Below are 15,923 nucleotides of genomic sequence, written 5' to 3'. Positions count from 1 at the left end.
AAGTGATGTTAGAAATTGGAAGATAACAAAACAATCCCTCAAAATTCCAGAAGGAAAATGAAGCCCTATCTAGAGTTGTATATCTACAGACTAAGTTTTATTCAAGTTTTAAACAGCAAAAACTCAAAACCTTTACCTCCCGTGCACCCTAACTCATGAAGCCCCTGGAAATGTGGCCACCAGAAGTAGGGACTAAGCAAGAGAACAGTGGTTGTGGGACGCAAGAAAAGGCCAGCAGAGGAAAGAGACCCCTAGGGGGAGGTGAGACCAGCCCAGGACAGCTGCGTGGCGACCACAGGAGGAGGGCACAGCCCCTGGGAGATGTGCACTGTGAAGAAAGAGAAGCTGGAGGACCAGCTGTGGTGCTTGTGTCACAGGAGACTTTCGGGGCATTTATAGACAACTAATGAATAAATAAAAATGAGTGATTCTAGGAAAGGAAAGTACTGTCTGAGAAAGGAAGTATAAATATGGCACACTACAGGGCTTACCCGTGGAAAAAAATGACTTACAATGCTCATATTGGACCCCAACATCCTGACCCCACTGTGAGTGGGGGCCCAGACTCTGAAGCCAGACTGCCTCCGTCCATCTCCATCTGCCACTCACTAGCAGGGCTTTTGTTACCGTCCCTGTGCCTCAGTTTCTCCATCTGTAACCCAGGATAATAATGGTACTTTCCTTATGGGTTTGATGAGAGGATTCCATTAATTAATATATGCAGAGCATTTAGAACAGGATGATTTAGGACGCTGTGTAAATGTTCACTGCTTCTATTTTTACTTTGATTTTTTAAAAGATAGTAGCTCTCCTGGAGGAACCTCAGGCTAACACAAACAACAGCGAAATCTTAGAAGAGTCACGGAAAGATGCAGCAGCTGCTCTCCAAGCACAGGGACGGGACACGGAAAACGGCACAAAGGCGTGTCTGTCACTGAGGCAGCAACTGGAACGTGGGACAGGAACGACCAGGCAGAGTGGGGGAGCTCAGGGGTCGGGAACTCAGGGGCCAGGTCATTGAGAGGAAGACTCCGGGGCCAGCAGGAAGACTGCTGTGGGCTGTGCATGCAGAGGGAATCACAGAGGCCAGGCTGGACACTGCTGAAGAGGAGGGAAGGGCCCCCAGGACCCCTAGTTTTCTTCTGCCAGGGAAGCACAGGGTCCTTGACCCCTCTGTGGCCCTGGCAGCTGCAAGTTTTACCCACAGGCGTGAACCCAAGCTGGGACTATTTGATTCCCAGGCACTGCGAAAGCTGTGTAGGTGGCTGCTCCGAACACTGCGAAATCAACCGTGTTGTGAAACACCTAGGAACTAGCCCCAGCCCCGGACCAGAGTCCTCAAACCCCCCGTAACCTCCTCAGCCCAACGCCCTCACGGCAGGCGTACCTGGGCAGAGCATCTGGTCTCACTGTGCCTCGCAAGGACACTAGGACCCTGTGAGCACAAGTTTCAATAAACCTTGCTGAACTTTCCTGCTGCCGCTTTTGGGGTGACTCCAGCGGCGGGAGAGCCAGCAAAGGAGACTGGGCAGGGCAGGTGCAGTCTGTTCGCATGCTGCTATAAGGACATACCTAGACTGGGTAATTTATAAAGGAAAGAGGTTGAATGGACTCACAGTCCCACATGGCTGGGGAGGCCTCACAATCATGGCGGAAGGCAAAGGAGAAGCAAAGGCACCTCTTATATGGTGGCAGGCAAGAGAGTGTGTGCAGGGGAACTGCCCTTTATAAAACCATCAGATCTTATGAGACTTATTCACTATTACAAGAACAGCACGGGAAAGACCCGCCCCCATGATTCAATTACCTCCCACCAGGTCCCTTCCATAACACATGAGGATTATGGGAGCTACAATTCAAGATGAGATTTGGATGGGGACACAGCCAAACCCTATCAGCAGGGGGTGTGGGAGGAGAGAAGTGAAACAGAGCAATGGGAGATGGTGTCACAGAGCCAAGAGGAGAGGACCTGGAAGAAGGGAGGAAAGAATTAGTGGCCCCTCAGGGAAAAGGAAACAGGGACCCAAGAAAATAAGGGCTGAAGTCTGCCCGCTGTGTTCAGCTTGAAGACCTGGTGGCATACAGTCTCACTGGGTACACTCCTCCTTCCTGACACCCTCTCCAAGGAGCAGCCCACAGGGGCCTTCGCTACACCAGTTCTCTTCACTCCTCGGCACACAGGAGCCTCTAGGCCTTAGCCCTTCAGGCCTGGCTCCCTCCCAGATCTCCAGAGCTGTAACTGTGCCCTCTTCCGTCCTGCCTGCAGGACCAGACTCGAGTCCCTCTTTGTGCCTGTGCCGTGTGCATCCAGCACCATCCACCCAGGAGCACTTGTCACCTCCGATTGCACTGATGGTTCTGGTACCTGCCTCTCTTACCTACCATCAGCTCCACGTGGACAAGGACCATCTAACCATGTTAAATAACAAGTCCTAAACCTCTGGAACAGATCTTGGCACATATAAATATCATTGAATGTTTCTATAAGTGTTCAATAAATATTGAATGAGTGAGTGAATGGGTGAGAGTGTGGGTAAGTCAACAATTGTTAAACAGAGAGCAACAGTAGCCACCCAGGAGCAGCATCCTAAGGAGCTACTGAATCACAACCACTTTTATTTATTCACTTAACGTTCCATAAGGGCAACTATGTGGCAGGCAGCAGGAGTACAAATATGAACGAGACACAGCCCCCAGCCCTGGAGAAGCTTGCAGACCAGTGACTTCAGCAGGCCCTCACATAGTAGCATTCATTTCTATAACATTTAGACAACCCGTGGTGCACTGGGCAGAGTCAGGGGTCTCACATCAACTTGGGCAGAATAGCAAGACAAGTGCCACGCGGAGAAGTCATAGGATCCCAGCAACATAGTTTTCCCCGAAAGCAACATCGGCACGGCCTGGCCACGCCCACAACTCTAGCACAAGTGTGTTTTGCCCTTGCAGGTCCCTGATCCGACGTACCACGGGTGGAACCTGCTCTGCGGTGGGGGCATGAAGGCTCCCAGCTGGGGGAGCCGGCCCTCATCAGCCTTCGTTGATAAGCCCTGAAGAATGTGTTTGTTCCTCATTTTTACCTCATTACTGTGCAGTCCTACAACTGCAAAGCTGTTGATATAAATATGAGCTATTTCTCCTTCACTTATAATAACCTCATTCTAGTTTCTTCTTCCTGAAGCAGTTATAGTGTAATGATGTCATGTATTTAAGCCTGATAAACATAATTACTATCAACATTTAATTGATTCTTGATTACAATCAATTATATTTCTGAAACAATCAAGCATCCTACAATTAAAAATAATTGATTCATTAGCACACCCCCTTACTTGACAATTACACAAATGCATTATTTATGTAATTAGACACATTTACAGTTCATTATTCCACATTTTATGCTATTGTTACAAAGCTACTAAACTCTCCAGCTTACTTCTTAATCTTCCTGAGATAGAACATACTGAGATAGAACACTAAGTTTATTCAAATGGATCTAGCTAAAAATTGAAAGTTACCTAAGGCAGTACAATTAAGTTATAAATCAAAAGCCTGAATTGCATGTCAATTTGAAAACAATAATTAACTAATTTACCTGCCATATATCCAGGGGAAGCTGTGAGGGCCCATGATAGCGTGGATCTGGGTACACATGTTACCAGGTAAGCAGAACAACCACTTCTTCTCTAGGCAGAATCTTCATAATGTGGAGTTGGGTAAAGGATATTAAAGAGACAATGTTAGCCATCATGTGGAGTTGGGTAAAGGGTACTAAAGAGACAACGTTAGCCATTAGAGGTGACAGGCTCTGATCCAGGCCAGGGTAGAACCTGCGTTTGGGTCCTCTCCACCCCAACCTGCAGGGCCCTCTGACGACTTCCCTCCCCCAAGAGGAAGGGTCATTCTGATGAGTGAGCAGCCACCAGCCCTGAAGTCCGAGCAAGCTCCCTGTTCCCATCAAAGTCCAGGCAATTCCCTGTTGTCCAAATGCCTGTTTCCCTCTGTCTCTGCCAATAACCCTTCCCCACTGAGTTCTCCTTTCAAAATAGTAGAATTAGCAGATGGATTTTCCTAGTTTTCTTTCTAAATTTTATGGCATGACAATAAGAATTCACCAAAGTACATTAATCCACACAGAGCAAAGCAGCGAGCACGGGAGCCTTAAGCAGACCAGTCAGGTGGCTTTCCAGAAGACGGAACGTAGGCGGGATCACAGGACAGGCAGGCTGTGGCAGATGATCATTGGCTGCAGCTGAACGGTGAGGGTGGAAGCCCCTCTTCCGCCAGGGCACAGGGCTCCAGCAAGCAGGTTGAGCTGTGGGACCATGAGGCTGAAATCTGGCTGGTTAATTGAAGGAATGTCTGCAATCCCAAAACCACTCCTTCCCACCTGCAGTCACTCGCAGCAGTAGGGCCGCCTCCAGGATCAAGCCAAAGAGCTACAGAAATAAAACCAAGCACACAGGAAGACAGGAATCTCCCACCAGGGGGTTAGCACCCAGAGACAGAGGCAGAAGATCTGAAAAACTTAAAAACAAAAGATTATGTTGCTGAAGATTTAATTGATTTTCTAGAAGACAGAGCTCAGGAAAAATTCAAAACATAAGAAAAAGATAAAGATAACATATGAGGAAAAATTCAAGACAATGAATCAATCCAGAGTATTTTGTAATAAGAGTTGCATAGAAGAGAAAACCAAGACAGGAGCTGATGAAATATTTTTTAAGTAATGAGATAAAATTTTCAGGAGTTGGAAAAAAAGCATGAAACATGAGATTGAGAGAGTCTCCAAAGTGCCTGAAAGGATGAAAAGAAGAGCATCTATTCTTAACATGCTCTTGTGGTGAAATTTCAAGATTTCAAGAATAACATTTTCTTTGCCTTTTTTTTTTTTTTTTTTTTTGAGACAGTGTCTTGCTCTGTTGCCCAGGGTGGAGTGGAGTGGCGCGATCTCAGCTCACTGCAACCTCTGCCTCATGGGTTCAAGCAGTTGTCCCACCTCAGCCTCCTGAGTAGCTGGGACTACAGGCATGCACCACCACGCCCAGCTAATTTTTGTATTTTTAGTAGAGACAAGGTTTCACCATGTCAGCCAGGCTGGTCTCGAACTCCTGGCCTCAAGCGATCCACCCGCCTCAGCTTCCCAAAGTGCTGGGATTACAGGCGTGAGCCTCTGCACCTGGCCAACACTTTCATGAATAAATGATTACACAACCATAAATGAAATGCTAGATAACTGTAAAATAAATAAAAATATTAATATATACAGATCTTCAAGGTATATTAAATTTAAGAAGCCATATGCAGCACAGTGGGATGGTGCATCTGTCAATTAACAATAGGTGAAGATCTGTGTGTGAGCATGTGGGTGGCATATTTGCCATAGACACGTAAACACCCTCTGGAAATATACATTAAATAATTAATGATCACGGTTCCTAGGCATGGGATGAGACGGCGCTGAGAAGATGGAGATAAAGACTGAAGGAGACTGCATACTTTTTAGCATATTTTTATTCTTAATTTTTGAAACATTTGGAAACGATTTTCTATTAAAAATTATGTTTAAAAAAAGTTGCAACAATGAAGGTCCATTTCTCCTCCCCATGCAGGTTACCTGGGAGCTCCACTCAGTGTCACTTTCATCCTCACTCTGGGACCCAAGCCACTATCTACAGCATGGGCAGATGAATGACAAGGGACAAACAGCATGGTGAAGCTCAGGTCGGCTTTTACAGTGTCCACCCAGAAATGACACCTATTAGTTCTGTTCAAACTTTCTTGACCAATTCACAGGGACAAGACTGACTTTAGGGGCAGGGAGATATAATCCTCTCCCAGAAAGGACACTGGAAATGGATGTGTAGTAATACAGCTTACTGCAATGAGTTAACTAACGCAAATACCTGCAAACTTTATGGCCATATAAGAGAAAGAGAAGCAATGAGCACACAGCATTTCTGTAGAAAATACAAGTAATTTTCAGGCAGCATCTGTTTCAAACTCAACAAAACTCAAGAAAATGTGGATGTTATTTTTTTAAGACTTAGTAATAAAATTCTTTTTGGGTATGTTTAAAATTCCAAAATAAAATGTTTACCCAGCAAACATTTTTTAATGTGGAAAAACGAAGGAAAAATAAAGATATTCCCAGGTAAAGAAAAATGGAGGTAATTCATTGCTATCAGACATTCCTTACATGAATTAAGTAGAGGAAGTCCTTCAGGCTGATGTAAAAGGATACCAGACAGTAAATGAAATCGCATGAAGAAATAAAAAAGTAAAGATAACCACTTTGGTAAAAATTTAAAAGAATGAGTATTTTTCTGTTTGTAACTTTAATCTAGTATGAATGACTACTGAATAAAGTAATAATTATAAAACTATGTTTACAGGCTTATATTTATAAGCATGTAATTTGTATGAAATAATAGCACAATGAAAGGGAGATGGAATGGGGCTATGTAGGAACAAAGGTTTTATTTAGTATTGAAATTAATTGGTATTAATATTAATTAGATAATTATAAGTTAAGATGTTAATTTTAATTACCATATCAACCAATAAGATGACAACTTGAAAAAAATGTAGTAAAAGAAACAAGGATATTTAAATGGTAACTACAAAATATCCACTTAACACAAAAGAAGGCAATAATGGATGAATAGGTAAACAAAAGAGACATAAGATACAGAAAATAGCTAAGTGGCAGCTGTAAATCCTAGCTTATGAATAGCTACATTAAATGTAAATGGATGAAACAAATGAATTCAAAGGCAAAGACTGACAGAAGGAGTTTAAAAACATGATCAAACTATACGCTGTCTACAAGAGACACTTTAGATTTAAAGACACAAATAGGTTGAAAGTAAAAAGATTTAAAAAAAAAAGTTCAGTTGTCCCTTGGTATATGTAGGGAATTGGGTCCAGGACCCCACATGTGCCAAAATCTGTGCATACTCAAGTCCAGTGGTTGACCTGGCAGAATCTGCTTATTCAAAAAGTCAGCCCTCCATATACATCAGTTTTGCATTCTGTAAATATTGTATTTTTTATCTGAAATCTTGAAAAAGAACAAAGTTTGAGGACTCACTCTTCCCAATTTCAAAACTTAATTCAAAGCTATAGTAATCAATACAGTGAGGTACTGACCTACGTGTAGACATATGGTTCGATGGAATAGAATTAAGAATCCAGAAATAAATCCTTACACCTATGGTCAGTTGATATTCAACAACGGCACCAAGACAATCCAATGGAGAAAGAATAGTATTTTCAAGCCTGGATATCCACATGCAAAGAATAAATGCATATTCCTACCTTACATCAGGTACAAAAATTAACTCCACATGGATCATAGAAATAAATGTAAGAGCTAAAACTATAAAATTCCTAGTAGAAAACATAGGAGTAAATTTTTATGACCTTGTATTGGGTAATTGTTTCCTAGATATGATACCAAAAGTATAAGTGACAACAGAAAAAAGATAGATAAACTGAACTTTATTAAAAACTCTTGTGCTTCAAAGACACTATCAAGAAATTGGTGGTGGCTCATGCCTATAATCCCAGGACTTTGGGAGGCCAAGGCAGGAGGCTTGTTTGAGGGAAAGTTTGAGAACATTCTGGGCAACATAGTAAAACCCTGTCTCTCAAGAGAAAAAAATTAACCAGGTGTGTTGATGCACACCTGTAGTCCTAGCTACTCAAGAGGCCGAAGCAGGAGGATTGCTTGAGCCCAGGAGTTTGAAACCAGCCTGGGCAATATAGTGAGACCTTTTCTCTACTAAAAATTAAAAAGAATTAGCCAGGCATGGTAGTGTGTGCCTGTGGTCCTAGCTACTCAGGAGGCTGAGGCAGGAGGATTGCTTGAGCCCAGGAGTTCAAAGTTGCAGTAAACTATAATCACACCGCTTTCACTCCAGCCTGGATGACAGAGTGATGCCCTGACTCTAAAAAGCAAAGTTGAAAAGATTTGCAGATTACATATCTAACAAAGATCTAGTATCCAGAATACATAAGAAATTCTTAACTCAATAGTGAAAAGACAACCAAAAAACTGGGCAAAGGAATTTAATACACATCTGTCCAAAGAAGATATACACAGGGCCAATAAGTATATGAAAAGATGATCAACATATTAGTCATCAAGAAACGCAAATCAAAACCACAATGAGACACCACTTCACATCCAAATAAGATGGCTAAAGTAAAAACTACAGACAATAACAAGCATTGACGAGGATGTGGAGAAATTCAACCATCATGCATTCCTGGTGGAAATGTAAAATTGTGTATGCATTTTTAAAAACATTTTAGCAGTTTATCAACATGTTAAACATAGAGTTAACAATAAAATAGCAAAAATCGTTTTCCTTTAAGAAATAAGTAACAGCCTGGACTCAATTTTTCTTACACAACTTTAAAGATTAGAAAATAGTGAAGCAACTACTTCAAAGTTAAAAGGAAAGTTTCTGACTCCAAAATTCCATACCCAGCTAAGGTTGCAGAACTGATATCCACATCTTTCCTCAGAAATGTGCTCTAGGCCATCAACAAAAAGATTTTTTTTAATCTTTCAAAGATGGAAAAGTCACGACATAAAAATTTGACAAAGGGAATCAAAATTGTTTACTCAAACAACTCTAAATAATTGTTATAAATTACATTCATCTGTCACACGTAATTCTCAAAAATGAAAACATTTCATGTAAAAGACAGCCCGGTGACAGTATAAGAGAAAAAAGATACACAGGAGCTAGAAGGAAAAGTAAAAGAAAATAAGTGTGCCAATCAACTCAATTTATATAAGAAAAATCAGTATGTTTCATTCTTGATGTTGATATTTAAACAATGTGTGTTCTTTTCTTGTCTAAGAAAAAAGAGTCACCGTAATTGAATCAATAAGCAATAAATGAAAAGCCATGTATGAAATTGAAAATGTTGTTGAAGAATTATTTCTCACAAGTTTCCAGCCACAGACATTTTCACAGGCTGGGTTTTCAGACTGTCATGGAACAGATGATTTCCATGCTAGATAAGTGTTTCCAGAGAACACAAAAAGGTGGCATGTTTCCCAATAATTCATTTCCCAAAGCCAGAATGTCCTAGAGACACAAGCAAAGACAGACTAAAAAGGGAACTAGACACAGATGTCTTTTATGAATACAGATGCAAAAATGATATGTGAAATAAAGAGAAAAAAGGACTATATTTATGTCAATAGATGGTAAAAAGACATTTGCTAAAACTTATAATAAACTAGGAAAGAAAAATGCTTCTTTAACATGATTAAAAACACCTACTCAACGCCAGTAGCCAATACCTACCTAACAATAAATACCTAACAGTAAATCTGGTAGCATTCTCACTGAAACAATGGAAAAGACAAGGCTGCTTACTGTGGCCAGCATGCCCTCAGATCCACAACAAAATAAAAGGAGGGAAAACTCTCTCTCTCTATATATAAAATACACACACTCACATACACACACACACATTCACACATAATTTTTGAAAAGGAAGGTGAAATTTTGACATTATTCAAATTTGATATTATTGCCTACCTGAGAAAAAGAAAATAATGTAGAATTATACTAATATTTTAAAAAATTGTAATAGGAACATAAAAAGCAGTCGTTTTCCTACATATCAGCATTAACAGTTAGAGAAACAATGGGAAAAGAATTCTATTCACAATTTTAAAACTGAGTACCTGGAAATTAATCTTGCAAGAAGTCTGTCAGGCACAAATAATTAAATCCATAAGCCCAAGAGAGCACCATAGAAAATATTTGAACAAATGGAGAAATACAGTATATTCCATATCTAAAAAGAAATGCTAAGAAGATGTACATTTTTGCTAAACTAATTTATGAATTTGATGCAACTCAAACTTCCAATAGAATTTTGTAAGCAAAATTGATTATAAATGTTGTCTAGAAGAATGAAAAGCAAAAAAAAAAAAAAAGCAAGGAAATTTTTAAAAAACAATAACATGGATGCATATAGGATACGTCAGGCTGAAATAAAGTGGCAATAAGTAAATGGGTGAAGTACTAGGGCAAAAATACACACAGTGATCACTAGACTAGAACAGAGACCCAGAAACATGCCCAGTGTATACCAGCAGTCAGCCTAGACAGTCATCCCTGGATCCCCACGAGGGACTGGTTTCAGGACTCCCTGCAGTACCAAAATCTGAGAATGCTCAAGTCCTGATATAAAACGGTGCTGTATTTGCATGAAGCCTACACACATCCTCTCATATACTTCAAGTCATCTCCAGATTACCTGTAATAGCTAATACAACGCAAATCCCACGTCAATAGTTGTCATTAGAGTGTAGCGGTTTTATTTGTATTAGTTTTTGTTGTGCTGTTTTTTTTTTCCTGAATATTTTCCATCTATGGCGATTGAATTGCAGGTGTGGAAGCTGCAGATAGGAAGATCAGCCTTGACACTGTTTGGCACTCACACCTGCGGGAGGCCGAGCAGAGACCCAGAGCCCGGGTCTCACAGCCAGGCCGTCCAGAGGGAGCCCTGTTTCCGTCATCGAGCGGCTGTGTGACCCTGAGCAAGTTCCTTAACTTGGCTTTGCTTTACATTTCTTCGCCAGTCAAATAAAAATAATAATATCTCTCTTACTGGGTGGTTGTGAGGATTATATAAGTTAATAGATGAAAAGCCCTAAAAAGAAGGCCTGCACATATTAAGTTCTATAGAAGAATGTATTAAAGAAAACAAATAAGTTGGGTTAGAAAAATTAGTTAATTGGGAGGACAATAAATCGGCTCCATTCATGCTCGCACTACACACCCTGATGGAAAACCAGGTTCACTTACAAAATAGAATTACTAAATAATAATAGAGAGCAGATAAAATACGTGATCTTGCAGCAGTGACGTGTTTTGAATATGACGGGGTGTGGGGAGATTCGGGGATGGGGAAACACAGAGCTCTGGGAAATGAAGAAAAGCAGCAATTCCTAGAGTCAGTTGCCCTCGTAACACAGCCAGGAGAGCTCAGTCTATGTTTAAGCTAAATATGATAGAGTGTAACATCTATACAAATTTAAGGGGAAAATCAACAGGTCTGGGTAAAAATAATTTCTGGAATAAGATAAGGTATTCCTGCATTCTCAGTCTTTAGTCTATGAAAACCGTCAGAAAATAAAAACGGGAAAACTAAAATGCCTCCCAAGAATGTCATCCTTTTTTTTTTTAACATTAAAAACATTCTCTAAGGAATAGAGTTTCCTCATTACTGCTGTGAAATCCACATGAATACTAAAGAATGTATGTTTTCTCCAAAAAGAGTGTGTGCCTGAACATAAGATTACCGCGCACGCTGCGATGAGCTGGGAACACCATCTCACCTCTGCACAGAGCCGCCGCTTCAAAGACGCAAGAGCTGGGGATCTCAGCAACTCAAATTGCACAACATGAAGCGCTGTCTCTATCGCACGGTTAGCTTACTGCTATCATTTGTGGGAAATACGAGGCACTAAAATTCTGACACCACATTCCTTGCAGAGCCTTGCAACGGGAAGAAGAAATGGCACGGCATGAACCCAGTCTCTCAAATGAGTCGGCCAAACCTTGACAATTGATCTAGCGCCACTGCAGTTTATCCCACAAAAGCCTTACCCTAAGTCAAGCAGATCCCCATGCAATCTGAGAGTGCCGGGCAGGCCCCATTATTCCAGGACCACAAAGGGAGCCCGTGCCCTTGGCGAGGACTCCAGGGCTCTAAAGATGACTGGATAGCAGCAGCTGTCACAAAGCCTGTTTCTAGGCATAACAGAAATTGGAAAAGTTTGTTTCCAGTGCCTCTGCACACTCCCCACCCCACCCTTCAACACCTCCTTCCATCATTCCCCTCCACCCCCTTGCGTGCAGCAGTTTTTGCTGTACCTAAAAGGACTTGTTTTGCAAGTGAAGACTTGCCGCCAGGAGAAGGACGCTGCCATGACAGGCGCTTTACACACATGTTCTAATCACAGCTATCCTGCAAGACAAACTATGTTCGCATCCTCATTTTACAGAGAAAGACACGAAACCTCTATGAGTGAAGAATTTGCCAAAAGGGGCCCTGCCTCAGCCCCCTGGGCCCTGCCTCAGCCCCCTGGGCCCTGCCGTACTCCAGGAGAGACGGTCAGCACCCTGGGTCCTGGGCAGCCGTGGAGGGAGGCCACACACCTTCCAAGGCATCCAGTGCCACCACAGACACAGCACCTTCTCCTCTGCCCAGACCTGCCCCCTGCTTGGGGCTTTTGGACCCTCTCCCCCCATCCAGTGTGCCTATTGTGTTCTCTCCTCGGGAGGACCCTGTTGTCTGCTAAGGTCACAGTGACACCCGGTGTGGAGGCAACGTGGGTGGCTGGTGACTCTTTCCTCATGCCACACGCTCAGCACGCTTCCAGGGAGCCCTTGATGGGTGGGCCCAGCGCTGTTCCCACGGCACCAAGAGAGACAAGGTCTCCACCAACACAGCATGAGCAGGCAGGGGGCAGACGAGGAAGGACAGTTCTGTGTCCCAGCGTCAGTGACTGGGTTTTAGATAAGTAGGCCTAGGTCTCCTCTGGTCTCTTCCATCCTCTTATGTATAGATCCAGACCAAATTGTTTAAATGCCCTGACTCTTCATCTGTAAAATAGGGCAATGACCGCCCACACTGCTCCTGCTGCCTCTTCTCAACAAGGGGGTTGTGCAGATCCGAGAGGGAAGCCGCACACAGGAAGGCTGTTGAGATGGGAGAGGGAGACTGCGCAGCTTACAGGTAGATGCTGCTTCTGAAGCTGCTGGCGGATTGGGGTGCGCGTCACAAGGTGGAGTTTGCTTTTAGAACCCAAATGACAAAGATCTCTGAGTTATAAGCACCTCTCACCTCAACCAGCAGCAGCAGAGGGGGCTGAGTGGTCATCACGGGGTCTCCTAGGAACACAGAGACGACCTGGCCTGGCCCTGTCCACTTACTGCCGGTGAGACCCTGGCCATGTTACTTAATGTCTGGCAAACTCACTTTTCTCACCTGTAAAATGGGTTCCTAGCCCTGCCTCGCCTGCTTGCTGGGTGGTGAGGATCACAGCCTGGACTGGGAGATGGGTGGGGCGTGCATGAATAGGCAGAGAGGAAATGAAAGGCTGCTCCAGCTTGCCCAAGGGCCAGAGACGGTCCATGCTTGGTGTGCTGGAGTTGGGGCTGAGAGAGAGACAGTGTTATTTTCCTGGAGATAGGACTTCTCATTTCGCTGGAGTACCCAGCTTTGGACAGGAAATCACTTGTTCATTGTTATCAGCCTGGGAGAGGAAATAAGGGCCCACATCTCTGCGCTGCTTGCCCTGGAATGTGATTTATTGGAAACCCTGGATAACTCGTAGATGATAAAAACAACTGAAATGAGGCCCTGGAAGCTGCTCTGGCCTGAGCTCAGCGCAGCCCTGAGGCAGCAGCCGGGCAGGGAAGCCTGAGAGCTGCTGGGGCCGCAGGGACTCGGCCACGTCCAGCCACACAAAACAAACCAAACGTTTCGGGCGATCCTGGGGCAGCATCCTTTCCTCATCCTGCCTGGGCCAGGAGCCTGGGGCTATGAAGTCGTAAAGACTTACCCAGTGCATTCTGTCCAGAATCAGGGGCCCCTCCCAAGAGAAAATACAGCATCACAAAAGTCCACACGGAGGCACATTGACGGCTGTCGTGCTTTGTTGATCCCCGTGACAGATGCTGAAACACCAGCTAGTAAAATGGACACTTTGGGGCTGACATCTGCTGCTGTGCCTGTAATGAGCACTTCCTGTATGCAGGCAGCTGGGTGCCAGGCACAGGAAATCTACACAGGCCGCAGAATAATTTGATTTGGGCTTTCTACAGAGTGCGCGCTGTCTCTGAGCTTTCGTGATTTCATCTTCCGGAAGGCGAAAATCATCCCTCTGCTGAATTGGTTTTTGATTTGCTGGTGTTCACCTGACAGGACGCATCTCCCGCGAAGAAGCAGTGTTTGACTCCATGCTGCAGGGTTGTTTTGTCTCCGAAATGCCAAACCAGCTGCTTTTTTAATCCCATGGAGACCATCCAGACACCAGACATTACTATATCCCTGGAATTATTCCCTGGGCAGCCGCAAATGAAGCTGGGAAGAACTGCAGTGGAGGGTGGAGGACGGAGGGTGGAGGGTGGAGGGTGGGAGGTGGGTGGCTGGGAGCATTTCCTGTGGTGGAGGACCTGATCACACTTACAGGAAGGGAACACCTGGAGCCCTGGCTGGCAACCCTGTCCAGACTGCACTCAGCATCCACAGAAGCACGCACAGGGCAGCAGGAGTGCTTCCTCAGTGCAGAGAGCACCAGAGCTGCCCCACCTTCTCCTAGCCATCTGCAACTACTGGCCCCCAAGGAGAACATTAAGAAGAACTCAGAGGAGCTAAACTCACCAAGATTGAGCCAAAGTCCTCAGGACACGCCAGAAGGGCCTCCATTAGCTCTGTCCCAGATCCATCCTAAGGAAACAGTGCAGAGGCAAGAGGCAAAGGGCCAAGATGAGGCCCCAGCACCTTCTTCTTGAACATGTGGGGGCCAGGAGACAAGAGCCACACCCTCACCCCAGCCTGGTCTGCAGTGTCTGTCCTCCCTGCTTGGTTCTTCCCTAAGGCAACTCACAAAGCCACTGCAGACAGCAGGACTGCAGTTTTTGAGCCAAAAGTTGAGACACAGGTTTTGACAATTTAAAAAAAGATTTTTCTCATTAGTAAATATATTTGAGATGTTAGAAAGAGGTTTCACAAATCATAATAATTTATATGTGAATTAATATATTTTGTTAAATAAATTTATATTTTAATAAACAATAAATAATAATGTGTATGTGTGCACCTACTCTGTTCCACTCACTGACTCTGTTCCACACACTGGGGACTAGCATGATGTATTAGTCCATTTTCATGCTGCTGATGAAGACATACCTGAGACTGGGAGGAAAAAGAGGTTTAACTGAACTTACGGTTCCACATGGCTGGGGAGGACTCAGAATCATGGCGGGAAGCAAAAGGCACTTCTTACATGGCAGCAGCTAGAGAAAAATGAGGAAGAAGCAAAGGCAGAAACCCCTGATAAACCCATCAGATTTCATGAGATTTATTCACTATCATGAGAATAGCACAGGAAAGGCCAGCCCCCATGATTCAATTACCTCTCCCTGGATCCCTCCCACAACATGTGGGAATTCTGGGAGATACAATTCAAGTTGAGATTTGGGTGGGGACACAGCCAAACTGTATCACATGACCAAGGCAGATGAGACCCTGCTCGAAGTTGATGTTTCAGTTGGGGTGCCAGGAGGGCACTGGGAGACACACGAGAATGCAAGAGAAGACCACCTTTGCCCTGGTTTAAACATGTATCTATATAACATAAACTTAGGATCTTAAGTGTGGAGTGCAGCAGGGCTGGCTCTACACACACTACTGGAACTTTTCATCCGGCAAATCTGAAACTAGGGATCCATTAAACAACCCCCAGAAACACCCTTCCCCCACTGCCCTGGCACCCACCATTCTACTTTATGTTGCTAAGAGTTTAACTATGCCAGGGACCTCACAGGAAGTGGAATTCCACAGTATTTGTCCTTCTGTGACGAATGACCTCGCCTGCACCACTTAGCGTGATGTCCGCAAAGTTTATCCGGGCCATAGCATGTCAGGGGAAACATCACTTTCAGGCCAGAAAATGACAGAAGCTGTGAGGATGACAGAATCAGCCGATCTGATTAAGAAGTCATGGGAGCCGGGCACAGTGGCTCACATCTGTAATCCCAGCACTTTGGGAGGTCAAGGCGGGCAGACTGCTTGCCTCCAGGAGTTCATGACCAGCCTGGGCAATAGGGTGAAACCCCATCTCTACAAACAATTTAAAAATTAGCTGGTTTCAGGCC

The 15,923-nt window shown here is 43.9% G+C and overlaps 1 long non-coding RNA gene across 7 annotated transcripts in view; it reads right to left on the bottom strand.

Moving 5' to 3' along the window:
* Window positions 1-15,923, bottom strand: part of LOC129142585 (uncharacterized) — an 80,705-nt gene that overhangs the window by 38,588 nt on the left and 26,194 nt on the right. For 3 of the 7 annotated variants that reach the window (XR_008545670.2, XR_010149225.1, XR_010149227.1), the window contains 2 exons: window positions 11,913-15,062; window positions 3,216-11,789 (listed from right to left, as the gene is read on the bottom strand). This is a non-coding gene — a long non-coding RNA (uncharacterized LOC129142585). Of the gene's footprint in view, window positions 1-3,215; window positions 11,790-11,912; window positions 15,063-15,923 lie in introns of those variants that run through there. The other 4 variants (XR_010149230.1, XR_010149228.1, XR_010149229.1 and 1 more) reach the window with 3 other exon arrangements.

Source organism: Pan troglodytes, chromosome 12 (assembly GCF_028858775.2).
Source record: "Pan troglodytes isolate AG18354 chromosome 12, NHGRI_mPanTro3-v2.0_pri, whole genome shotgun sequence".
In the NCBI taxonomy this organism is placed as follows: Eukaryota; Metazoa; Chordata; class Mammalia; order Primates; family Hominidae; genus Pan; species Pan troglodytes.
This window is presented reverse-complemented; position numbering and strand designations above follow the sequence as displayed.